This window comes from Ambystoma mexicanum, chromosome 2p (genome assembly GCF_040938575.1).
Source record: "Ambystoma mexicanum isolate Mex_15411 chromosome 2p, UKY_AmexF1_1, whole genome shotgun sequence".
Taxonomy (NCBI): domain Eukaryota; kingdom Metazoa; phylum Chordata; class Amphibia; order Caudata; family Ambystomatidae; genus Ambystoma; species Ambystoma mexicanum.
In genome coordinates this window covers 1457232897-1457259859 of record NC_090923.1, presented here as the reverse complement: position 1 = coordinate 1457259859, position 26963 = coordinate 1457232897, and the positions used below count along the sequence as shown (strand labels likewise).

Sequence of the window (26963 nt, the reverse complement as noted above, 5' to 3'; positions counted from 1 at the left end):
AGTCTAACTATTTCTTAGTGTTTCACTGTGTTCATTGGAGACTTTGAGACATGAAGAGATGACGGAGACAACTGTGAATCTTTATTGAGTATCAGGATGAGTGTAATGCCTAACGTGTCCTAAAACAATGGGTAGGGATTTCCCTACCTAAAGAAACGAAGGAAAGTATATGCCCATAAGTTGAAAACAAAAAGTGTTCAAAATGGTCTGGAGCAGTCTCTAGCTCCCTTCCCCAAGTTTAGGATACAGTTTCAACAATTATAGATTTCAAATGTTCCTTCAGGGCTTGGGATTCTCCCCAAAATTAAAACACATTTGGTTCCAGTATACAAATTGCCAAAGCAGCTTAGGGTTCCCTTCCCCAAGCTTATTATTGGTTCACAAAATAATCTCACACGGGTCAGCTCTTGTTTCAGGGTTGCTTTCACAATTCTTCTAGGTCTGTTGGGGCTTGCTGGTCTAGGCACAGTTGACAAGCTGCACAGCCCACCCACTACAGGTCACGCAACCAGTGGCCCTTGCCCAGCTTTCTGCCACCTTGTGGGCTTTTTTTCGCAGCCATCACTTCTGCTTGTTCAACTTGTTGCTATTTCAGCTCACTTTACTGGCGCCCCCCGTCTTCTTTCACAGCTTTTATTCTCCTTTCCATAGTAATAAGTTTATATTACTTTCTCTGTCTTTAATTGATCAGACTTTTGAACATGTAACGTTTCCTATGACGTGCCCACTCTAATGTATTGTTTTCAGATATGTCACTTCTAACATTGCATTTGTTTCAGTTTGTTCATCTGCTTTGATCGGAGGCTTTCGAGAATGTGCCGATTGCACACAACCACTCAGATACAATCTAGCTCAGCAGCTTTCATACACGCACCAGGTTTCTTGCGTTCTGAAATTCGCTGGTCGCATCACTCTTTTCTTTAGATTTCTGGTTGATACGATATCTTGTTTTCGATGTCAGGGTTCACTGCCTGCCCCTCAGACACCGCTGGGATGGTACTTTCAGCCGGGGGAATGAGCACTGCTTAGCCACAACGAAGGGGCTGACACTCCACGGTTTCCTTCTCCCACCTTCACCGGCTCCCTGGAGACACGGCTCCCTCGCCACATAATTGCACTCTGTTTCAATGTGCAGTCCTTTAGTGTCTCGGCGTCCTGTTATCCCTTGGCTTCTCGCTCTTGGGGCTGACCTTCCTGCTGCTCTCTCACCAAGTTCACTGGTGTTCCACCTTTTTATACACCGCAACCTTCTCAACGGGTTTCAGGTGTGATCCACTTGCCTGGTTTGCCTGATTCCAATTAGACCAATCACTGGAACATGCTTGACCTTCAGCCCTGTATTTTCCAGGGTCCCCCTTCTTCGTCCCAGTACTATAGTGGTGCCTCCAAGAGTAATAAAGACTACCTATAGGAAACCTCTTCCTCTTCTTAATACTTTGTGTAATTTCAGGGAGGAAATTAGGATATGGACAGCAATATCCTATAAAGGCTGAGGGAGGATAGGGTAAGTCAATGTCCGGAAAGGGGCAATACCATGTCTCACCCCCTGGCACCCAATCCCCAAGGACCCTCCACTCGGGTGCTCCTCCCTCTCCAGTCCACCCCCAGGGTCGGATCCAAAAGCGATGGCTCTTCCCTGGCCACCTGAACAGAAGATCCCTGCAGAGTAGTGGCGAGTGCCTTTAGGTTTCTCACAAGACCCCTGATCACCCTCACTCCTCCTGGGATTTAGCCTTGACTGCTCTCCAAGCTACTGTGATTTGATCTGGCGATCTTCCCAGAAGTGTCGGTTGTTCATCTAACAAGGGTGCCCTCCTAAACCTCTGTCCACCGGGCCAGAGTTTAGGAATCAATTCTAACAAAGACTCTTCGCTCTTATGCGTAATATTAAGAAGGAAGTTCCACAGGTGGTGGCCACTCTCGATGCTGAGAAGGTCTTTAGTGGCCATTCCTGTTTGAGGTCCTTAGATGATCAGGACTCTGCAATCTATATATGCAATTTATACAGCTATTTTACTTGGCTTCTATGGCTATGGTGCTAACAAAACAATAGCCATGCCGATCCACCTTACTTGTGGGACCAGCATGGATGCCCCCTTTCACCGCTCCTCTTCGCAATAGCAATAGAGCCCTTGATGTGCTACGTCCAGGAACATCATGCAGGCAGGGGTATTAGGATATTTTCTCAGCTGAGCATTGTCTCACTTTATGCAGATGATATGTTGCTGTATGTCAATGATCCCAAGAGTAACTGTTGGTTTACCATCATTTGTCTGCAAAAATAAAGTCCAAAGACCATTTTCTTTCTCCCCCTTTTCACGCATATAGACCCCCGCAGCCCACGCGCCTTAACATTTTTTATTAACATCCCCACCCACCCCCGTAAATATATTTCTGATGTTTGTTAATCTGCTTAGAATCACATGCTGTGCATAGGTCCGACATCCAGTGGTCACTGTGGAGTATTGCATTTTGTTTTTCGTAGTCGAAAAGGGGACGTCGACAAGGCGTGTCTGTAACACTATCCCTATAGTGACGTGCGTTGTACCCACAATCCCTCACGCGTCGAGGTCCCTCAGATTGTTTTTTTCCGCCCAGTTTCTGGTCGCCTTTCGCGGAGCTCCTAGAGAGACATTGCTATACTTGCCACGGACCTCGGTCCTTTTGTCATAACTTAATATACTGATAACGATCCCTCCCCCTCGACGTTAGCTGTGAAGCTGTTTCTCCGCCGAACTGATTTTCGACGGAGAGGAAGAGCGGAGGAGATCCTTCGGCGCTGCCGAACACGTGGCCTGGCCTCGACGGCCAACTTACAGTAGGGAGAGTGGGGGTTAGAACTTTGTCTCTTCTCTTTGAGAATGTCTTTCTTTCTCCCCTTTCTTTCCCTTGGGGTTGTTATCGCCAGCTATTATTGCCTCAGCTATGGAGAGGACACCATTTAAGTTTTGCCCACGCTGCAGGGGCAAATATACTTGGAAAGAGAAGCACAAGCTCTGTAATCGTTGCTTACCCCTCGATCACATAGAGAACAGCTGCGCAGCCTGCAAGCTCTTAAAACCCAGGACTCTTAAAGAACGTAGGGTTAAGAGGTGGGCGGACTACGCGATGTCGAAGTCAGTTTCCTCACCCGCTGCCGCTGTTACCGAAAGTGACGAGGAGTGCGATAACTCTACGTCGTTACGGAAGTCATGAACCCCCAGAAGGAGCGCTCCCGCTCCTCGTCGTCCGTCCCCGGCCCCGACGGGCTCGGCTCACGCCCTGCTTATGGGGATGAACACCCCGGCGACAAGGACGCACACAAACCCCATAAGGCTAAACACACTACCCACGGCTCTTCTTCGTCGAGAACGAAGGATCCATCAGCGCCGAAGGGGACGCAGGGCACTCCGGCGTCTACCGCAGACCGTAAAGGTCACAAGCCCCACCCGCAAACGCAGCCGCGACCAGCGATTGGGCTTCCATCTAACACGGGCGCTACCCCAAAAACATCCGACGCAACGCTCCATAGAGCGACCGTCGAGGTACAACGCGCAACGCACACAACGTCGACACCAGAGCCCTCGACGGACAAAATCGTGGTCGAGAGCCTAGCGAGAATTGTCGCCGAAGACAAACGTACGCGGACGACGAAACAAACGTCGAATACCGCGTCGAAAAAACATAAAAGTAGCCAGGAACTGCCCCTTTCTCCAAAGGACGCTTCCGAACTACCTGAAGGCTTTTCAGAAGGAGACGGGAACCTCTCGTCGACGTTGTGGGAGCGTTCGAAACGATTCGAAGGCGAAAACACTAATTTCCCCCCTCTAGACTATTCAGGGGTACCCCATGAGACCCTTGAAAGACTCCATTCTTGCATGGAGAAAATGGAAAGGTTTCTAGGAAACCAAGACCCACCCACTCACAAAAGATAGAGAATGGCCACAGGATGACCCTAGTCAAGATTCCTAGGCTGGTTGACCTCACTGAGGAGGAGCAATACCTCCAAGAAGATGAGGAGTGTTTGGGTGGAGAAGAAGAGGTAGAACTTGAGGAAGAGGGGTTCGAAGAAGATCCTTACACCACTGCTACAGGGTTTGAAGAGGATACAGCTACCTCGCAGCCCTGGCATTCACCGTCAGTGCAGCCTTGGCAATCCCCATCAGTACATTCAGACCCTGATGCCTTTCTCCCTTCTCCTCTCAAGGATTCACATGGGAACTCCTCTCCCATAGATGACCAACCTTCCCTCAATGCACTATTGCGCAAGGCAGCAGCGCATTTTGAGATTGATACAGGGGAAACTCTTCCAGACATTGACTTTGTAGAAAAAGTCATCAAAGAAAAAGCCCCCGTTAGCCAATCTATTCCACTCCTGGCTTCTATTAAAAGAAGAATTTCTCCTTCCCTTACTAACCCAGCTTTAGTAAGAGGGGTCAACCCTAGAATAGAAAAGCTCTTCAGCCCTTCATCCTCTGACCCTTTATACATCAGAGGACACTCTATTCCGGACTCCCTTGTGGTTAACAACACAAGAAAAAGAGCAGGGGTGCCACTATCCACTAGTGAAGCACCTCCAGACAAAGAAGGCAAAAAACTCTACGCACTGGGGAAGAGAATCACGACCTCCGCCGCCTTCTCTACTAGAATTGCTAATAACAACTCTCTTTTAGCTAGCTACGCAGATGCACAGTGGAACAAGCTGCGCAGCGAAGCAGAGGAAGCACCTGAACCTCTGCGTTCTCGCCTGCTAGCTATAATATCAGAGGGCACACTGGTAAACCAGGGCATCGTTAAGAACTCCCTAGATGCCGCTGAGACGGCTGGCCGCTCCCTAGTGCAGGGAATACTTCTCAAGCGCCACGTTTGGATGCGCAATTCAGGTTTTAAGCCTGAAACCCAAGCCTCCCTCATAAATAAACCCATTGAACAGACGCATCTGTTTGGGAAAGCAGTAGATGAGGCCCTAGAACATGCTAAAAAAGAGTTTGATACCATCAAGACTCTTGATCAAATTTCTAGGCCCCCTAACAGGCGAGGCTATGGTAATAAACGCTCCTTTCGTGGCCAAAGACAGCAGCAGAACCAACAACAACAATATTACTCTGGCTCCAACTGGCCCACTAACCAGGGTAACACCCAGTTCAGTCAAAGAGGCCAACGCCGTGGCAAAGGAAGAGGTCGTGGCTCCAGCCCCAGAGGTTCCACGCCCAATACCAGCAAATGACCCGAAAATTCAGGTCCCCTCCCATGCATCACCGGTCGGGGGCCGGCTAACATCGTTCCTTTCAGCATGGGAGGGAATCACGTCAGACCGTTGGGTATTATCCACCATAGCCCACGGATACTGCATCGAGTTCAACGGTTCCCCGAAGTACAAACCCCCACGGAACCGACGCATGGCACCGCAACACCTCTCCATTCTTCTTCAAGAGGTGGAAGAACTACTGAAGAAAGAAGCTATAGAGCCCGTCCCCCTATCACAGGTAACAGAAGGTATTTATTCAGTGTACTTCCTTGTACCCAAAAAGGACTTAACCATGCGCCCTGTATTAGATCTGCGAACATATTTGTCAAACCCCAAAAGTTTCGTATGGTGACCTTACAGGAGGTAATCCCACTGTTATCACAAGGGGATTACATGACAACACTGGACATGAAAGATGCATACTTTCATATTTTAATGTTGACATCGCACAGAAAATACCTCAGGTTCAAAATAGAGGACAAACACTACCAGTTCAGAGTACTACCCTTCGGGATAGCATCTGCACCAAGGGTATTCACGAAAGTACTGGCAGTGGCAGCGGCCCACCTGCGCAGATTATCCATCCCGGTATACCCTTACCTCGACGACTGGCTCATAACAGGGGATTCTTACGAAACATGCTTCTCCAATACCCAAAAGACCGTAGACCTTTTGTCCCAACTGGGCTTCTCCATCAACGAAAAGAAGTCCAGCTTAGACCCCAGCCAGACCAAACAATTCCTAGGGGCTCTAATTCGAACAAAGGACGGCCTCGTATTCCCCTCCAACGAGAGGGTCCAAAACATGCTGTTTCAAATTCCCCATTATGTAGCAGGCCGAGAGGTGACGGTACGCAAAGCAATGCGCTTGCTAGGGATGATGGCGTCATGTATTTATTTGGTACCTCACGCGCGCCTGCGCATGCGCCCAATGCAAGAGTGGCTCTACAGCCAGTGGTGTCAGGCCAGCGGACAATGGGACGATCTAGTGGTGGTCTCGCAGGCCTTGGTTCTCTCGCTACGGTGGTGGACAAAAGAAAACCTGTTATTAGGGAAAACTTTTGCCACACCCGCAGTGGAAGCCACTCTAACCACAGACGCATCCCTTACAGGATGGGGGGCTCACCTATCCCATCAGACGGCCCACGGAGTTTGGACTCCGAGCTTAGCATCCAAGCATATAAACCTGCTGGAACTACTAGCGGTGTTCAAAGCACTGAAAGCCTTTCAGAAACAGCTACAAGAAAAGACAGTGATGGTCCTCACAGACAGCACCACAGCCATGTACTACCTCAACAAGCAAGGAGGCACTCACTCTCCAGGACTGTCCAAACTGTCCCAGAATATATGGAAGTGGGCTCTCAGACACAACATGTTCCTACTGTCACAACATGTACCAGGGGAACTCCATCTTCTAGCAGACAAACTCAGCAGAGACTTCCCCCTGCCCGGAGAGTACGAATGGCAATTACACAAAGACATCGTCTTAGACGTCTTCACTCAATGGGGATTCCCGGAAATAGACCTGTTCGCAACTCTGGAAAACTCACAATGCCAAAGTTACGCCTCCAGGTACCCCCAGAACCAGTCCAAGGGGAACGGTCTGTCGATTCTATGGTCAGGGAAATTTGTTTACGCCTTTCCCCCGACTCCCCTTCTCAACAAAGTGGTGCACAAGATGCATCAGGAGCAGGTTACAATGATACTAGTGGCCCCAATGTGGGCCCGGCAGCCATGGTTCGCTCACTTGATGGAGATGTCCCTATCTCCCCCAGTGAAACTTCCCTGCCCGTACAACATGCTGTCACAAGACAAGGGCAGAACACTGCATCCATGCCCTCAGACCATGAACTTAGCAGCCTGGCTCCTGAGATCATAGAATTTGGACATTTACAACTCCCACAGAGATGTATGGACATCCTCAGGGAAGCCAGAAAACCTAATACTCGACACTGCTATTCTAGCAAATGGAAAAGATTCGTTATCTGGTGTAGAGGTACTAGCATCAACCCAGTTGACTGCTCTCCTACTGACATTATTCTATACTTGACCCATTTACTGGATTCAGGTTTAGTGTTCAATTCCATTAAAGTCCACCTAGCGGCACTTTCTGCATACACCACTTCCCAACTTAAAGTGTCGTGGTGGAAGGATCAAAGCCTTCATGGAGGGGGTAAAGAGGATACACCCTCCGATAGCTAACCCAGCTCCCGGATGGGACTTAAATGTGGTACTTTCCAGACTCATGGGCCCTCCCTTCGAACCCATGCACAAGGCAACTCTTAAAGATATCACCCTTAAGACTGCTTTCCTAATAGCTATCACCTCCATTAGGAGAGTAAGTGAACTACAGGCTCTTTCTGTACTAGACCCCTTCATAACAGTTCACAAAGATAAGGTGGTTCTACGCACACACCCAAGGTTTGCACCTAAATTCATCTCGAAATTTCATGTAAACCAAACTATAGAACTACCAACGTTCTTTCAAAACCCTTCCAGCTCGGGAGAAAAAAGTCTGCATACACTAGATGTACGCAGAGCTGTCATGTTCTACATGGAAAGAACCAGACCACTGAGAAAGACTAATCAGTACTTTGTCTCGGTGGCAGCAGGAAGAGAAGGAGATGCGGTCTCAAAATCCACTATATCTAGATGGATTGTTCAATGCATCACTCTCTGTTACATTCTTGCTAAGAGAGAACTACCCTTCAAGCCAAGAGCACATTCCACTCGAGGCACGGGGGCTTCCATAGCATTCATTGCAAATGTTCCCCTTGAGTCCATCTGCAAAGCGGCAACCTGGAGTTCTGTGCACACATTTACAAAACACTACTGTCTAGATGCACACTCTAGATCTGATTCCCAGGTTGGGCAGGCAGTATTAAGACATCTTTTCTCTACTGTTCCTTCTCATAACCCACCGCCAACTCCGGGTACTGCTCGCTAGTCTATGCACAGCATGTGATTCTAAGCAGATTAACAAACATCAGAAGACAATGCATTACTTACCGTAAAAGCATTTCTGATGGTTGTATCTGCTTAGATTCACATGCGCCCACCCTTCCTCCCCGCTCGGATGGAAGGAACATAGACACCTTTTTTATATATTCTCTCTTTTCTGTACTCACTCACGTCTAGAAGGCTCCCTCAGGGCAGAAAAATACAAACAGAGGGACCTCGACGCGTGAGGGATTGTGGGTACAACGCACGTCACTAAAGGGATAGTGTTACAGACACGCCTTGTCGACGTCCCCTTTTCGACTACGAAAAACAAAATGCAATACTCCGCAGTGACCACTGGATGTCGGACCTATGCACAGCATGTGAATCTAAGCAGATACAACCATCAGAAATGCTTTTACGGTAAGTAATGCATTGTCATACAGTTAAATTAGGCATCACAAATTCAGTCTTTTGGGATTCGATCTTTTCTTCCTCTATCTTTTTGGGTATTACCGTACTGTCATCTATAAGACGCGACGTGCAGTGATTTAGACAACTATCTGGGTTAAGAGTAAATTGGGATAAGTCTACGATTCGCCCACTAACCCGGGCAGTGGCACAGCACGATATTTTGACCGATTTTAAATGGTGCACGCTGGGAATTAGATGCCTGGGGAAAAATGAACACCACTGAAATTGACATGCTGCATGCTGAAAACTATGAGAAGACACTAGAGCAGCTAGAACTTAAGTGAATGTGTGGATACACCTACCTCTCACAGGCAGCAAGGCTAGCTTTGCCCAAGATGGTGTTAGTACCCACATTATTGTATATATTAAATAACGTACCTATAGTGCCCCCTGAGATGTTCTGGGTACAGATGAGAAGCATGATGATCAGGCTAGAGTGGGCAGGCATACTAGACAGGATACCGTTTGATATATTCACTAAACCCAGCTCTGTATCTCTACTACATAGCGCCAGCGATACAATACAGTCTGGTGGTGGGCCCTGACTGTTGAATTACCTCACGTGGGAATAGAACAGGCCATGACGTACCATGATGATCTGTGGGCGGTACTGTGGGGCAAACGTCTGAACCCTTGCAGAAAGATTTAGCCTGTGGACACTACATACTGAGCTTTTATTATGGTATTTGAGTGTGGACCTAGCTTCGAGAAGCAACGGCGCATTTTACAGAGGTATAGACCAATACAGATACATAATGCAGTGCTTTTCAGAGGTAACCGAACATAGATACAGCAGGGGTATTATACAGAGGGGCACAAAGGAGGTGAACAGCTGTACTGGGAGGTGGGGAGGAGAGGGGCAGGCAGCGTCTAGCGAGTCAGGAGGGGCGACCTGATGACCTGGGTGTTGAGGAGGGCTTGGGACAAACTAGCGCGAGTCAAAGGGGAAAAACGCTTGTATACACCAGTCTTCTTGATACATGGGGTATGCAGGGTCAAGGTGTGTTGAAAAAATATTTCGGCTACATTTTGTGAGCCTCGGCATTGGCACTCTACATGACCAGTTTGACTGTAGGTTCCTCCGCCTAGAGAAACGAAAGGGTAACGTCTGTACTACAAGCTTAAATATGATTTAGAGGCGTTCCAGCAATGTTTACCAGGGGAACCCATAGCTGCCCAAGTGGAACAATGTTGTGGCACCACCAAGGTACAACAAATTGGTATCCTCTCTGTACTGGATGACTAAATCACTGAGGGTAGATACGGAAGGCTGGGCTAGGGTAAAGTGGGATATAGCTCTGCGGTTGGTAATGACCGACTGAAAGTGGAGACTGGCGTGTATGCAAATCAGAAAGATATCCATTAATAACGGATAACGACTGATCCATTTTAAATGCTTGCACTCGTTGTATTATACACCCACACAGCTCCAAAAGTACTACCCCAGTAGATCCACTGAATGCAGGACTTGTCAAGCGCGAGCTGAAGACTTCCTCCATCTGGCATGGCAATGTGGGAAGGTGAACAAATGTGGAAAAGAATGGTAGTGATGTGGGAGATGGTGGAGTAGAATGTACCACACTCAACTCTGGCCTGGAAGCTTTCCGTCTTTGTGGGAGAGGGAATACCAAGAAATTGCTCATTGAGTATGGCATATGTAGTGGCTCACTCACTGGTAGCAGGATCGTGGTCTAAGGGTCCTATTGCTACATTAACACTGGTTGAACAGTATGATGAATTGTGAAGCGAAAGGAAACGCTATCCACTGCTTTGTTACCAGCCATGCGCAGACCTAAAGATATCTGGGTACCACTGAGGTTCTACATATTGAACGAGAGGACGCAGACACAACTTGGGGGTGGGGTGCATTTAGGTCTAGGGGAGGGTACTGCTACCGGCATACACTGAGGGTGGGGGGCTTAGAGGAGGAAAGAGGGTGCTGGTTAGCACATGGGTCCTACTACTGACTGGGTATACTATGCAACATGTGAAGGGGAATGAGTAGCAGATCATATTTGTACAGGAGTAAATTGGCCCGAGATATGGAACTGAGGATTAAAGCAATATATGTACTGTTGTTGATGGCAAAGACCAGTGTTACTGTGTAGCTTAATGTTTATCTGTTGTAATGTTTTGCTATAATGTGTTTCAAGGCTAAGAAAAAAAAACACAATAAACAAAGTTTAAAAAAAAAAAGTTGTATACCATCCGGCCCATAATGTCCCATTACACTCCTTGAAAATGGATACACTCAAAATTAATGTTCTAACCTTTTCATTGATTGGCGTGTAAGAAAGAATTTTGAACTGCAATTCAAATCATGTTACAAGCTGAAATTCTAGTTCTATGGCTTAAAACTCCAGGAACCCAGGGGAAATGTCCATGTGCGTTTAAGTACCATACTTTACATTACTTTAAAACAGTTTTAGGGTGGTTCCAAGGTTCCCCATAGGAACACATGTGGCTGTCTGTAGGCATAAATGTGATTAAAGAGGTAGTGACAATTAAGTTCTACACCAAAGGTGCAGAGAATGCAGCAATCTACCCGAGGGGGCGCCAAAAAGAGAACTCTTGAAGAGTTAAATTCCGGATTTGAGACAAAGCAAAGCTAGCTTCGTGACAATGGAAGTCTATGGAAGAATACAGAAGAAGGGACCTGCAGAAACCAGTGCCCTGAATGGGCTTGCAGCATAATCCACCAGCTCCGTTCCCAGAGGTAAATACTAACTGTGCCAGTTTCAGAAAACACAGCTTATCAAGGGCGAAACAGCCTGGTGTCTTCTAGGTTGTGTTACAGGATCTGGTGTCCCATGGTCTTGAACCCAGAGCCACTTATGACACAGATGAACAATATGCTTTCATAGCAGGATGACCCACAAGCCAGGAGTGAAGGCAACGGTGGAGAAGGCACACGGAAGATGTAGGGACCCGACCAAGGGAATCTAGACAGCTCTGAGAATAAATCTGAGCAGCCAACAGAAAACCATCCCACACAGGCGATTTGAGGCTGCGGGGGGCCAAGACCGATGATCCTACCAGAAGAGGTGGGTAGTCTTGTCTCCCTATCCTTCTGGATGACGATCGGCTTCCTGCTTTGAGGCACTACAACAAGGAGGACAAAATGGGAAGATGGTGGACAAACAGCCCAAGAAATGATACCAGCATGAGACATAGGGCCGATCCAGTGAGGACCAACAGGGCAGGATTAAGGACTGCCCGGGAAGGGCCTCAAGCCGGCAAAATAAGTTAAGAATGAGTACACCAGACCTGGCCAGCATGGGCAAACATGATCCTGAAATTTCACCAGCACAGCTTTGTGGCAAAAATCCTCCCGTGTGTAGGTAAGCCTCCTACAAAAATCCTGGAAGGGTGCGGATCTCGCCTACATATATCCATTGCCTCGTCGACTGGCCTAGGCCTCTTCTCAAGTGACACAAATCAGCAGATGCACACTTTGGAGGCCAGACAGTCAGGTTGGCCTTTAAAATTAACAAACAGACAAGTGAACCCACATGATTTGTGTATTGGCCTGTCTAGGGCAAGTAACCAGTCCAAACCACGATCAATGGTACAGCACTGGGCTCGGAGTGAGCCCATGTTTTCACAACTGCCAATTTAGGCTGGCTTCATTACTTCCCCCAAACAAAAAGGCCCAAAAAAGAAATGGCTGAGAGCAGAACTTAAAAAACATTACTACCTCAATGGCTGCAAAAGTTACATTGGAATACTAATGTGGTAAAATCTGCACCACCCCTGGTGAAGCTAAAGCTGAAGTATAGCCAAAAAAACACCCCTGTCCTAGAAGCCTTATGGGGCTGTATTAGAACCATAGAGTTAACGGTTAGTGGTGGGGGACTTCTGATGACAAAAGTAAATTGGAGATCCTAAGCAACCGAAGGGGAGTAAGAAAACAGTTTACAGGTCCCATCAAATGGTACAGCGGAACCCCCAAAAATGAACTTTGCTCTACCACGTGATGAAAATGACAAACCTTGTATCAGATAGGAAAAGGCTCTTAACATAAAGGTATTGGAGGAAGACGGGTTAGCTTCATGTAGACAAACTAAATTGATCTCTCAGCTATGATCCGAGGTTGACGCATTGTAGGAATCGCTGTCAATTCTACCATACCCACAATAGATTAAATGTGCGAGATCTGGTGAGCGGGAAGCTGACTTCATACATCTGGCTTGACTAAGCCCTGAAAAACAGATTTGTAGGAACCCTTATCTAGCACTACCAAAGATCGACTTGGGATAGATCCCAACTGCCCCAAGTGATGCTATTGTGCCTGTTCCCCCACACAGAATCAGCAATGAGGCAATGTGCCAATATGGCATTGATCATGGCTAGATAATGAATAGCGCAAGGGTGTGGTCAATGGTTAAAGCACTTCTGGTGTGATGAGCGAGAAAGCACCTGTGGGCAGCCTTGACCCCCTTCTGTGGACCTACAGACACTTGGGTAAACTAAAGAAGTGTGCATCTGACACAGCTGCCTTAACAAATTTTGCACAACCACAATGGCGACTATCAGGTACACATCTGACAAATAGTTTAGGGACTGATGGCATGTTGTATCTCTGTTGCTGCATGTTTCTGTGCCAATGCATGGCGCGGCAGGACATCCTGAGGAAGTGATGAGTGGGATTGCACTGAGGAACGTATTGTAGAAGACATTGCTTGACCAGACCTCCAAACGTATTGATCTAGATATGGGAATACTAAGGGGCATCTGAATAGTTTGGCTCTCTGTCATGAGAGCGCTGTGAATAGGTTTTGCAAGCGATCTTGCGTTTACCGAGTGCATTGCTACCACAGAGCTGATTTCCTGGCACAAACACCGAAAAGGCACGTACGTTAGTTAATGTGTGAACAGCCAGGTTTTATATTATGTCTGGATATGGTGATTCACACTATCGAAGGCCAAGAGGGAGACTGTCCCAAGGGGTGGCGGGGGAGTTGTATTACTTTGGCAGATTACATTTTTCAAAATACAACCTATTCTAATCTATTAAGAAAAGAACCTAAGAGCTTGTGCTGGGTTTTGGGGAGACTTTGACGTGAGGCACCCTGGTGGGGACATCAGACTAGGACTTCAGGGGGCACCCTAGATCCAGCCCTTTGACGAGCCAGGTGCTGCACCACTGTTGACGTTTAACCTTGCAAGAACCTGAGCATTAACCGACAGAGGTTGGACATTGCTGAAGATGCCGGACTGCGTCTACATCATTCCCAGCACAAGGCTCATTTGTGGAAATGCCCCAGAGTGTTGCTGAAGCAAGGGCTGAACTGTAACATTGGGCCCTATGCTCTCCATTGGGCAGTGCATGGAATCTGGACGAGCTTCTCAATTGGCAAATCCATGATCTCTCTGCCGTTCTTTCCTATGAGAGATGGTTTCTGGTTGAGTGACAACAGGCCCAAAATTAACCCTAGGAGTACCCTTTCCTTTGATAAACTCAGTACTGCAATGCCCCAATTTACGCCACCTAGCTAGCGGGATAAATAACGAAGAACACTCCTTTCTGCATCTGCAGACTCTCTAAACCTGAATTACCTACTGCAACAATGTATTTACTGTCTGAGCATTCCTTTGTACAACTTAATACTGTGGTAGGGGGTATTCTTGTCTTTGCCTACCACACACCTTGCCTAGAGTAAATCTTGATCACTTGAACAAAGGTACCAGTAGATGAGTCAATTGAAGCTTAAAAATTGCTAGTTCGCTTAGGTAAACCCCATGCTCCGGATATAGGGTTCCTCCTGACGGAGCCTTCCTGTCTTTTCTACAACTACATAGTTATACACTGCCCCCCCCCCATTACCCCTCTACTATACAGGCCGGAAGGCCTCACGTACTTCCGACTCCTCACTGCCCAGTCACGTCACTGCTCCACAATTAATTACACGATGTGAGGCTCTGATGGGGTTTATCGTTGTTGTAAGCATAGAGTTGTGGGAAAACGTGCAGATTTGAAGTACAGTTACTTGTGAATATGAAGTCTCAGCCAGGTGACTCGCTTCTCGGGTCAATACCATGGGTGTCTGAATGGATTGAACCGAGAACATGGTACACTGCGTGCTTTGAGCTCCCAACTACTTTAACCAGAGCGAGAGTAGGTGTCCGATACAGGCAGGGATCAGTGCTGGAATTGTCCAGAACAAGACTGGGGCCCGCTCCGGGAAAGTCTGTCTTGCAGGAGCCTGGAACTGCAAGCTAGCCCAAGAAACTCCCAGATCTGTCCACAAGCCGACTTCACGCACAAACAGTCCGCCGGTTAGGATGCACGCAACATGAATGAAACGGACAAAGCCCCACAGCCTTTTGACAAGCTGAAGAAAAAGGTCAATTTAAAGACATTTTTTGTTGCAGCGAGTATGCTGACTGATAAAAAAAAGTGAAGAGTTAAACGTGCATTGCTCGTTTAAAAAAAGTTTCTTGGGCTAGCACTATTACAGGCATGTTTGAAATTTTAAATTGTGGTTATTCTTATGTCCCCAAAATACACTTTGCTTTCATGCAAATCGACAGACCAGCTGTGCATAAGGACTTACCTATCGTTGCCCTAAATGCCCTTAAAGATCTGGGAAATGTGTAATTTTTGAGGAGACGGATCCAACAGCAACTAGCCCGTTTTTGAACAGAACTCGCTTACTCGCCACATTTCAACAACTTCCGTACTTCAATCGAGTTAAATCCTTTGACATTTGTAAAACTGAATTACCAAAGTAGGGTAGCAAAACACACTGGGCACTTGTCGAATTGACTTCCCCGTTGATGGTTGGCCTATTGAAATCCCATGCTGACGTATTTTCTTCTTTGGGCCTTTCTTTGATGGCGTGTAGAAAAGTTAGGAAACCAATACTAAAAGTAAATCGGGAAGATGACATTGTCATTAATGCACAAGCCGAACCACATTATACAAAGAGACACGCATAATAAAACTCTTCAAGCCCAATGCGCTAAAGCCTCTGAGCATGTCCCAATTCTGGAATATTGGCTGCCTCTAACTAGGCAAACTGACCTAATGTCTTACTAGATCAACACCATTGGATATGGAATACTAGGTTTTAATTCTTTTTTTAATACACCACGAGGGAAAGAACTTGTTAGAAAAAGCTGACCTATTTATTTTGCAGGAAACTTGGTGTACTAAACCATTTTTTTTTATAGATAGATTTCAGATTTTCAAGCATAAAGCAATCCCTTCTAAAAAAGGGTTGGGCTAGTGGGAGCCTTGCTATATGGGCAAAGTCTTATTTAAAGCTATCTTTTTATCTGTGCTTTCCAATCTTGCCATTTGTGATGGCTGTATTAAGCTCATCCAATATCTTGTCAGGATGTTGATTTTTAATCTATATAATACTACCATCTTTAAAAAGATGCTGAAATGTAGTGGTAAGAACATTTCTAAATATCGATCTCCTTTTGATGTTATTGTAGACGATAAAAAGTGCATGGAAAGGAATGCGCTGTGAACCGGACCAATATTGGGCTGAACCAACAGGAAAAGCAAAATGCCCTTCGAAAGTCAATCTCTAAACCTAGAAACTGGCTCAGACAATATAAGAATTCAATTAGAAATTCTATCTGGCTCAGACGATTTCATTGGTAAAAATCTAATCCAAGCAATTTTTGGTCCTGATCTAAAATAATTTGCAAGGCAATGCCCCCTTAGTGAATTAAACCCAATATCACAAGAGGTTTGGTGCTCACATATCCATTAATTATATTTTTTCTCGGACAACCTTTTCATGGAACTTTCTAACGACGTACCTGGAAATACTACTATTGAAATCCCTACTACACCGATTGTTTTTTTTTTTTAAATCTGATTTCTATGAAGGCAATCTTCTTAGACACATATGAAAAGCTAAAGCTTTTCGAGCACCAGGCCTGGACGGCATCCCAAATTTAGTCCTTAAAGACCGTCCTGAATTGTGGGTTAAGTTACTAAGTGCTCTTTTTTTACATATAGAGCACACTGGAAGTATTCCGCTGAGTTGACGGAGATCTATATTTGTCCCAATATTTATAAAAGATTACAGACTGGAGCCATCTAATTATCTATCGCCTATTGGCGATGATGGACTCTTTTTGTAAACATAATCTTGGAGAAACTTACATTTTGGCTTAAGGAACAAAAACTTCTTAGTCTTACGGGTTCTAGAATATCTTATAGCACAATTACAAATAACAGTGCATTGCAATTTCTTAGCACAGAATATGTAAATAAGAAGGGACTAGACTTATTCTGTTTTGTGGACTTCTCAAAGGCCTTTGACTATGTTTCAAGACTTAAACTCTGGGCTAAGCTCAAAGAATGGGGAATCGATCCCACCTTGCTATATTACATTCAGCAATTATATTCCAACACCTCCATATCTATACGCCTCAGCTCAGAAGGCCATTATTTAGACTTTTGCCAAACAAATAGGGGCCTGAAGCAGGGCTATGTTTTATGCCCCATTTTGTATAATGTCTACACTGCGGATTTAGAGCAAAATCTGGGTCCATCTTGCAATTTTCCTCTGCAGATGAATGGCATTAAAGCCTTTAGTTTGTCGAATGCTGATGACATAATCATTTTTTACCAAACTTCGATTGGCCTGCGTTCTTTGGTGGCATTAGATTATGCAAAAGAAAATGATATGAGAATAAATACCTTAAAAACAAAGACGATGTGCCTTGGTAAGGTCCCTAAACCTAATAAATATTTTAAATGGAGCATCGACAAGGGAGGATAGCCCAGGGGCAACGTGCTCGCCCTGGAAGCAAGACGACACAGAGCAACACCGGTTCGATCCCCGGGTCCGCGTTTAGGAACCTCTGGGTATTAAGCGTGTTATAAATAACCTATCATATCGATAATATTGTTTTGGAAGAATTACAGGAAATCATACATCTGGGTATTCCGATTAAAAACTGTCTCATCTATTTTGAATCTCTCATATCAGAAATAAATTGGAAAAAATGGCTAGTGTTTAAAAAATTATGTTGAGCATCGTGGGGGACATAACATTGAAAGCTTTGCGGAGATCGATAGATTGAGTATTATTCCTTCAATCTTATACTCATTGGAAGTACTTTGTGGATCACAAGTAGGTTGGCTAGGAAAGCTAGAGGCAAGACTATCATGCTCTATAATTAACCTCCCTAAAGTGGTACCAGTCGAGGCATTAAGGCTTGAATACGGCCGGTCTTCACTCTATTCTCTATGGTGCATACGGAGAGTTTTGCTCTTTGCAAAACTGCACAAACGCGACCGAAATTCTAATCCGCTGTTTCAACTTATGGGAGAACGACTGGGCGTAGAGGGAAATGATCCTTTCATAGAGGACTTGAAACTTTTTACTGTAAATCATTTGACCAATTTGGGTCTTCAATCAAGTATTTTTCGATCAAAATCCAGATTATGAAAGGATAATTAAGTAGTGGGATCTTGCCTCACATATCGAAAAGCTTCACGGCCTGAAAAAATACAATTTTCCTATTGGAGCTTTGGGGGAACCAAAATGAGCAGCTATCCAACTAAAGCTTTTAACATTGAATTGAAGCAATTCACTCCGGCTTAATATTCTCCCTACTAATGAATACCTAGGTACATGGCCTGATGCATTCCCGCAAGATCTTCAATGCAGGCTTTGCCAATCAGACATTAAAATGAGTTCACACGTCCTCACTGCTTGTCCTGTTTTGGCAGAGAATTTATCTGAGGGGTTATGGGGGCTATGTTAGAATTAATAACATTTGTAAGGACCAATTTTGGTCCTCATTGTTTGGGGTCCAATCAGTCGTGATTACTGCTGCTGCTTTTTCAATTTGGAACATTGCAATTATGAAAATGGAGTCTGAGACCATAACATTTTATATTTTATATGGTTATGCTGATTAAGTCTGTTTTTATTCTTGTTTTTGATGCAAAACCTGTTTTTGTTATTGGGATTAAGATATGTGCTTAATGTTGTATAATTAAACTAAATGCACAATAAAAAAATAAACGGGCTTGGGTTCCATGACGATATGAGTTGCTGATCTGACTTGGGGCCACGTGTTCCACGAAGGGGAGGTTTCCCCGAGTATTTTCATTGAATGGGTGAGAGACACAGTATGTGTGCCTAAACCATTTTCTGGGGCCCTGTCCCGTAGCGTCCCACAGAGTTGCGAGGGCTGTAATCCACTGCGACACATCACTGGGTGCCAATTGGACGGTTTTATTTCATTTTATGAAAATCATCAAAGTCCTAATACCAAATAAACCAAATCTATAAAATGCAACTCGGATACAAATGTATATTTTTTTTTTTAATTTAACTGAATAATTTAAGGCAAACATTAATGGAATTAAGAAAATTCAACATCCTCCAAAAAAACCTTATGGAACGTGCTGGATATTTTTGCAAGGCCCATGCCAATGCAATATCCCTGATAGTGCAGACCAGCTATGTTATCTTGGGTCTGAGAAAAAGTTCTTTAGCAATAATGAGGGAAGGGGTGGAGGGGGGCGGGGGGGAGAGTATGTCCTGCTTTAAAATGGAAATGTGTGGCATTCAACCCCGTGTTAAAAAAAATAAAATAAAAAAAGGGGGCACTTAGGGACGGTTGGATATGTCTGTTTATTGAAATCGCTGGCACATGTGCTTCAGTTAATCTTCAAAGTGTGCCTGTGGGTTTGTAATTTAAAATGCGTCATGGACTCCCGAAACGACAGCCCATAGGCTGTAACGTTTTCTTTCACATTTCCCCTTGGCCCTTGGTGTTTCTCTGCAATTGGATCTGGTTATTTCAGAATTCAGGCCTTGCCCACAGTCCTAGTAAGCACCTAACACATGTACACCATGTAAGATGATGCCTCTTTCTCCCTAACTCTCAGTAGCAGTGAACTCGAAAATCGGGGAGATGACACGTTTAGAATGACATTTCTGCTGGGAGAGTTCTCATGAGGACCCTGGAAAGGAAAAGTCTCTCTGGTCATATGAGGGAAGGTTGCCATGATGCCTGTGAAATAGCAGAGGTTGCCATAGGTTTGTAAGGTCTGAGGCAAATTCTGACTGCAGAACCCACGTGATTTAATGAAAGGACGTTCGTGATTTAAAATCTGTTTTAGAGCCATCCAGGAAAGCCTAGTAATTAATTGTAAAGTGTGTCAAATATATGCATCTAGTACTGCCCTATAAAGGTTATGGTCTCTCATTTTAGTATGGCCTCACCTGGAGTAGAGGATATTCGGTCAACTAGCTGTATATAGATCTTCCTTGTGACTTCCAAGAATCAGGAAAGATCTGCCTCCAAGGTTTCCCCCTCTTTGGTAGAGAAGTCTATGTGGAAATAACAAATCAAAAGTAGCTCCTGAGGAAGGGAAAGATTTCCTGAAATGCGTAGAGCATATGAATGATTGGATTGTTGATTTAAGAACCATTATTATTTTGTTGTATATATTATTGTTCAAAACAAATTGTTTACTATTTACATAAATAATCAAGTTGAGACAAATGCTATTGAGTGAAAACATTCTTGGATCGAAATGTCATGACTAGAGATAATTACTCAGCTCTTACATATTGATTGGATCACATTAAAACTTGGTGTGCAGGGGACGGGAGTGTTCCACACATTTGTGGACACCCGTTTGTTTGTCTAAGAAATTAGAACCACAGAAGACCACATCACCTTCAGGAAACGGCTCAACCTTGCTATTCAACAGACAATGACAACCGCAAAGGACACTGGCAACAATGACACCATAGACAAAATAGAGTGGAGATGAGCCAAAGAACCACAAACAAGCACTGGGCTAGATACCGTCAAGCTGCAACCAAAGAGCCGCGCCAGAGGCTCCAACAGACTGACTTTTAATTCATTCTCCCCTTCAACACAACTGATGTCATACCAGACCTTGGGCTAGCCGCACACACACGCAGTGCACACACACACGCAGTGCACACACACGCAATGCACACACACGCAGTGCACACACACGCAGTGCACACACACGCAGCGCACACACACGCAGCGCACACACACACAGCACACCTAGAGTGAACCACCCACATAGTCCATAAAACCATCAACCACTCCATTACACCACGACATCAGATAATTTTACAGCTACGGCCATGTGTGACTCCGGATCCCTTATGGACACTATCTAACCAGTTTGCACAACCAAATCCACCACAATCCTACTCAACGCACTAACGCCAACGCAAAACATTACCACACACCTGAGGCACTGAATCTTACCCATACAGTTACAACACACAAGGCCTCCCGCACAAGCTCCCACATGCAAAACACTCAGACGCTAGTTCCTGCTGGTTCTGTACCTATCCTCTCACCCTATCCTCACTAACCTCACGCCCTCTCTTACAGAGCCATGCAAGTGTCTGGAGACTGCCACTGGGTGGTAGCAGTGCGTGGTATAAATCAACATAACATAACTACACCACAGTGTCAGGATTGCACAGGTCAATAGATATGCCGGAGTACGCACTCTAGTTTTGGGGTGATTCAGGAGGCAACATTTAGAATATAACAAACTGGGTACATATCAGGCTGATATTTGAGGAGACTGGTAGTCACAGGAACAGTAGGGGTAGAAGTGGGCTGAAGCTAAGTGACACAAAAGGCAGGGGCAAATATACTTGGTAACACGGATTGATCAGAATAAAGGGTGTAAGGGAATATAAGGGGACTCCATGAGATTAGGGAAAGCCCTTGGGATTGGTACTGTCATGATCTCTGCTTCCAAAAGGTCAGGGTTTTCCCAACTCCCTTGGAAGCAGATCCATAACCCAGGGTCCGAGTGCCAACCAGTCCCAATTGGGACCTTTTGGACCCAGTCCTGGCGCCAGTGGCACCAGGCTCATAAATATGCCCAGTCCCAGCGCTGGAAGCGCCGGGACCATAATGCTTGGGTGGACTTACCTTCAGCACACCATGCTGCTTACTTGCCTGCCAGTTGAGCCTCTGATCCTCTTCTGTTTGGAACTACTTTTCCTGTTGGGTGGGGCTGGAGCCACTCCCTAGATTCAGAACACTGGAACTCTTCTGGAAGGCAGGAACTCTTTTCTTACCAGGAACTCTTTTCTTACTTAGGCGTGGCTGTGGAAGGAGACACCTAAGCACTACAGGAGGCTATTTAAACCACACCCGGTGGATGAATCTTGCTTTGCGTTATTCTGCAACCTCTGCAGCAGAACGCTCATCGTGTCTTCTGCATCCGGTCCTGGGCCTAAGGAAAAAGGCTTACCATCCTGAATCCAGTCTTCAGCAACACCTATAAAGACAAGAAAGAACAGGTTAGCATTCCGGCATCTGAAAGGCAAAGGCTTACCATCCTGAATCCAGTCTTCAGCAACACCTATAAAGACAAGAAAGAACAGGTTAGCATTCCGGCATCTGAAAGGCAAAGGCTTACCTACTCTTCGTGCGCTCCGGAGGTCTTCACACTGCATTCCGGCATCTGAAAGACAAAAGTTTACCAACTCTTCGCACGCTCCGGAGGCCTTCGGCGCTGCATCCCGCATCTGAAAGACAAAACAAGGTGCGTTTAAAGACATTGGGGAACTTTAATACTCACTTGCCATTACTGCTTTCCACATCTAATCCAGTGGGTATTCCGGCACCCTGCAGCCGCTCCGAACTTGTACCTGCAAAATAAAAAGACAGTTAGAGCGCATAGTGAAGCAGGCAACAAGCGCTTACTTACGTGCTTCCAGGCGCTTCTATTCATCACACGGACTCCATCTTCAACTCACTTCAGCCCGTCATCCGCCATCGCCGGAACCCTGCAAAACAAGAGACATCATTACTAAAGACTTTAAAGACATTTGAATGACTCGAAACTTACCGTTCGTGCAGTAAACGACGGACAGCAGTCCTCTGAAGTCAAGAGGCCTGCGCTACCTATCCAGTGAAGAAACTGGTTACAGCACCCTGCCCCGAGGCAGATGGAGAGCTCGGCATTCACTTACCTAAGGTGAGAGCGTTAACCTTTGGGGGTCTACAGGAGAGGAGAAGAGGAAAGAGATAGGGACACCCCAATAACCCCAGTTCATTAACCCCATCTTTTCTATCTGCAGACATCTTACTCTACACGTCAGGCATACAGTGCACAGGGGTCCAGCCCAAAGAGCCAACCGGGTGCTACACATCACCTTTGAAGATACGGTAGTCGCCCAGTCAAGACCAGCGCCTCTGCGAGAATCAGGTGAGCGTTACAGGTACCAACAGATTACTCTTAACAACAATCATGCAGCAACATCATGGGTAAGATGTGCTGATGTTGATGGTTTTACTCACTGAAGGGGTAAAACTGGAGACCGTATACAGAGACTGGTAAGATTCAAACAAACTAGACTAAGGCCACCAAAGTCTTTCCCTTATCTGATCATAACGGAGACCAACCCAGGGGTCACACTGTATACGGAAACTGAGCTAAGAGACAACAGTGGACCAATTTGTAATAAAGAGGGAAAAGTGGAGTGACTAGAAATAACCACCAAGTACAGGACAGGCAGAGAAAAGAAGCAAAGAGCAGAAACTGTAGACAGAGGCTGTAGGCAGGGATTTAGGCATGTAAAGTTGCCACACATAAACTTGGAAACCTAGCGTTCTAGGAATATCGTGAAATATAAAGCTTTAATCATAGGCAAGGTAGTCGATCACTGCCGACTCATTGAATATATGGTTGCGGAAACACTCCGCACTAGGAGAGCCGCTCCCAGCTAAGCGAATACATGGTTCTTGAAACTCGGTTCACTAGTGACAGACAAGACAATACGTTGCTGCAAACACGTGATTCAGAAGACTAAATGCACTATAAAGCAGGCACTTAAACTATGGACAAGAGTCTTAGCAATCTAAATGTCATGCTTTACTTGCTAAATGACATGGGGAAGGGGCAGCATTGCTGGAAACAAGGTGAGCCTGTGAGCTGGTTGAGGGGGCAAAAGGGAGGTGTCGACAACAAGGTAAGGCAAAAAGGCAGCTCACATACTTTCAGAAGAAAGGATTGGCTTTAACAGCATACAAGACAAACTGGAAAGCAGCTATAGCAGGTACGAATCAGTAACCAGAAGCAAGATAGCATGAAAGTTCATAAACTTCATTAAAAGCAGGAACTCCAGGTTAAGGCAGTTGATGGAAAACTGGGTAAACTTTAGAGTGAGCTTATGAAACCCTCCCAGCACACAGCAGGGTGGCGCTGATTGCAGCCTTGGGCAGCTGTGTCCAATTAAGCCCAGTCTGGGCTTCATTAGCTTGCAGCAGTGGATTGCAATTACAGCCTTGCCGTCTCTTGGTAGCCTAGCATGCAGGGGCTTGTAACAAGTGAATGCAATCAGGATCTCCATCTTGTAGCAGCTTCTTGCAAGTGAATGTATTTAGTATGCCTCCCCCAGCCCTTTGCCTTTTGGACAGCATACATCTACCAGAATGCATCAGCAGGTTTAACCCGGAATGGAACATAGTTTGGTCCAAAACTGCAGCAGTAAAGCAAGTAAATGAATGCCATGGCTGTTTGTGATTTTAACATGGCAGTTAAGCTATGAACAAAGTCTGTGAATGGGTGCATACAGTGGTAGTGGTTAGCAGGGAGGTAGATTGCTGACACACAGGACCTTTATGGCATGGGAATGGGGCATTAAATCATTTAAGATCTTAATTTAGCTTTTGGGTTTGAACGCAATGATAGCCACAACTTAAGTGGCGCACTCAGCCAAGAACGGGAGATCGGATTGATACCTAGTTCTATGTATAATTTAAAGCCTGGAGAACAGTTTGCCAGGCCTAATCATTTACTGCAGAAATGGTTTCCCACCACTTGTGGTGTACGTGGCTCTTTGAAGCCACAAATCTCGGCACCATGTAAACCACTAACCTTGGACCGTGCTGCATAGATTTCCATGATAATTGGCCCAGGCTCTCGCTTTTGGACAGTAACTAACTTAGTGAGGGCCCCAGTACTTTGTGCCATCTTTCTGGCAGCAGTGTTCCGTGCGTAAAACCTAAGATTTTTGTCAAAAATTATCACCAAATGGTAAAATTGGTCTTGCTCTCGAATCTTTTCATCTGGCCTCGTGTACATAAAGCGCGTTTTAGTGCGCTTGCTAGCTGAGAAACTAACTACCACTGATTTGGCTGCATTGACGTTTGTCCAAAGAGGCCATGAAATTCACATATGCAGTGATTAGATTTGGGGTCCTTGCCATAAAAGCCACATCCTTGGTGAAAGCCAAAACAGGTTTTACAGCCAAAACGAGGGACGCCCACTTGGCCATCAAGCAATGCGATTTTCTAAGTGTGTGTGTATAAGGAGAACAGGGATATAAAAACACTCCCCTGCCGTATACTATCAACCTGTGGTACGGCCCCCAATCAACCTGCTCTCACTACGGCTCAGGTAAGTCCACCAGGACACTGACCATATTTTCTGGTATGCCCTGTTCAATGAAGGACCCACCAGAGCTTGACCTATTGACGGAATCAACACCTGTGGGTCAGTCCATGAAGGCGACGTAAATGGGTTCTTCTTTGATGTGCACCGGATTGGCAAGAATCGGGTACAAATTTAATACCCAACCCTTTTATAAGACCCTCATAATGAGAAACACAGAATCAACCGGTCATTCAATCTAGTTTCATCCTGAAACTGAGGTACGCAGTAGGATAACGCCACAAGAGAAGGAAGAGTAAGTCCCACGGAGCGAGCCACAGTGGGAGACTCCATCATGTAAGGTGGATTCAGGAAGCAGCCTGCCGCTGTTTTACGTGGAGGAGCCAAGGAACCCGCCAACCACAGTGACGGTCTGGAGCAAGCTAAGCTCGACCAGAGAATTAACGCCCAGGCCAGACGCAGTTGACCGGCGTACACAGTGCCGATTGAACCAGCAAGCATCAGCCCGACTAAGAAGCAGAGGTGACAAACTGACGTGCGGAACCCAGAAAGCGGCCCAACTGCAGCTTTGCCATGGCCGAGAAGCCTGCCTCCTCGGAGGAACTCTGCCACGACAAACATGGTACATGGCTGTTCCAGGGAGCAAGGCGGAAAGACCCAGCAAAACCCCACGGTGAGATGATGGACCAGAGAGCATTAGACATGGTGTAAGCCACACAACCACCAAGCAAGGAGATGCACAAACCCAAGGTCTGGTGAAGAATCCACAAGCTGCGGTGTAAAACCAGAGAGCCATAGGTGGGGTGAAAGCCCAACAACCCCAAGAAGGGATAAGACATACAATGGCCCACAGCGGGGCGAGGGTATCAGGACCTCATGACTGGTTGTGGGAAAACAAAACCCCAAGAAGGGGTGAGAGTAGAACTAGAAGGGGAGGAAGAAAGATATACAACCCAGAGGTTGCTTAAGAGAAACCATACTCCAGACCAGAGTGATCATGGTGCAGGTGCACAAATCTAAGACTGTTCTACCCTAAGACAAGGAAGACTTAAGACATTCGTACTGGATTTTTGAACTGTACCACCAGGCACAAGGCCTGGGAACATCGCGAGGAACATTTGGGCGGGGGTCAAAAGCCAGCCACCATTTCAGACATTGCGAAGGGAATCCTATAGAGACCTGTTCAAATGTATGTTTATTCTTTTTATTAGTTGTAGGGCTCAGCATTTGGGTTAGATTAGGCTTTTGGGCCGGAGGACTATTAGGTTTGTAAGACTTATTGACAAGCACCGCTTATTCCTTTCCTTTAGTTGGGGCCAAGATCCAGGTTAGCCATAGGGAAAGAATAGGCCGCTTTTTTTTTTTTTTTTAAATAAAACACAATTGTTGACATTCTTTTGTCTGCCTCCTGAGTTTGACTTCACACAGTATATTGTTTTAGGAATCCAAGGGAGAGGCTGTAGTTTTAGGCTGGTTTTGAGAGTACAATTGACAACTGCTATGGTTCTCTGAGTGAAGGTGAGGTAGGGCATCATTGGTCAGGTAATATGAAGTTGGAATAAGCGGCTCCTTACGGTGGCTTTAACCTGTGGTTCAAGTGCAAGCTCAGTTATTATTCTGAGATTTGTGATGTGTGCACACACCGCACAAGGGAACATTGATATGCTTTTTCACAACCAACAAAGAAGCATGTATGTTTGCACCAAACAGTATGAAAAACCACTGAACTGTTGGATTTAGTGTTCGCTTTAATCTATGGTACAGAAATCACTTCATGTGCAACCACAGAAAGGGGACTGGGTCTGGAAAAGAATGGGGGACAAAGGTACTTAAGAGTATAGGAGGAAGGAGAAAGGGAACAAGGAGAGCTGAGACATGAGAAAGGAAGCAAAGGGAGTTATGAAAAGGACGGGTGACAAAG

The 26963-nt window shown here is 45.7% G+C and overlaps 1 protein-coding gene across 1 annotated transcript in view; it reads left to right on the top strand.

The window, feature by feature from the left end:
• The window catches only part of ROGDI (rogdi atypical leucine zipper), a 475356-nt gene that overhangs the window by 201586 nt on the left and 246807 nt on the right, over window positions 1-26963 (top strand). The gene's annotated exons all lie outside the window — the stretch shown is intronic.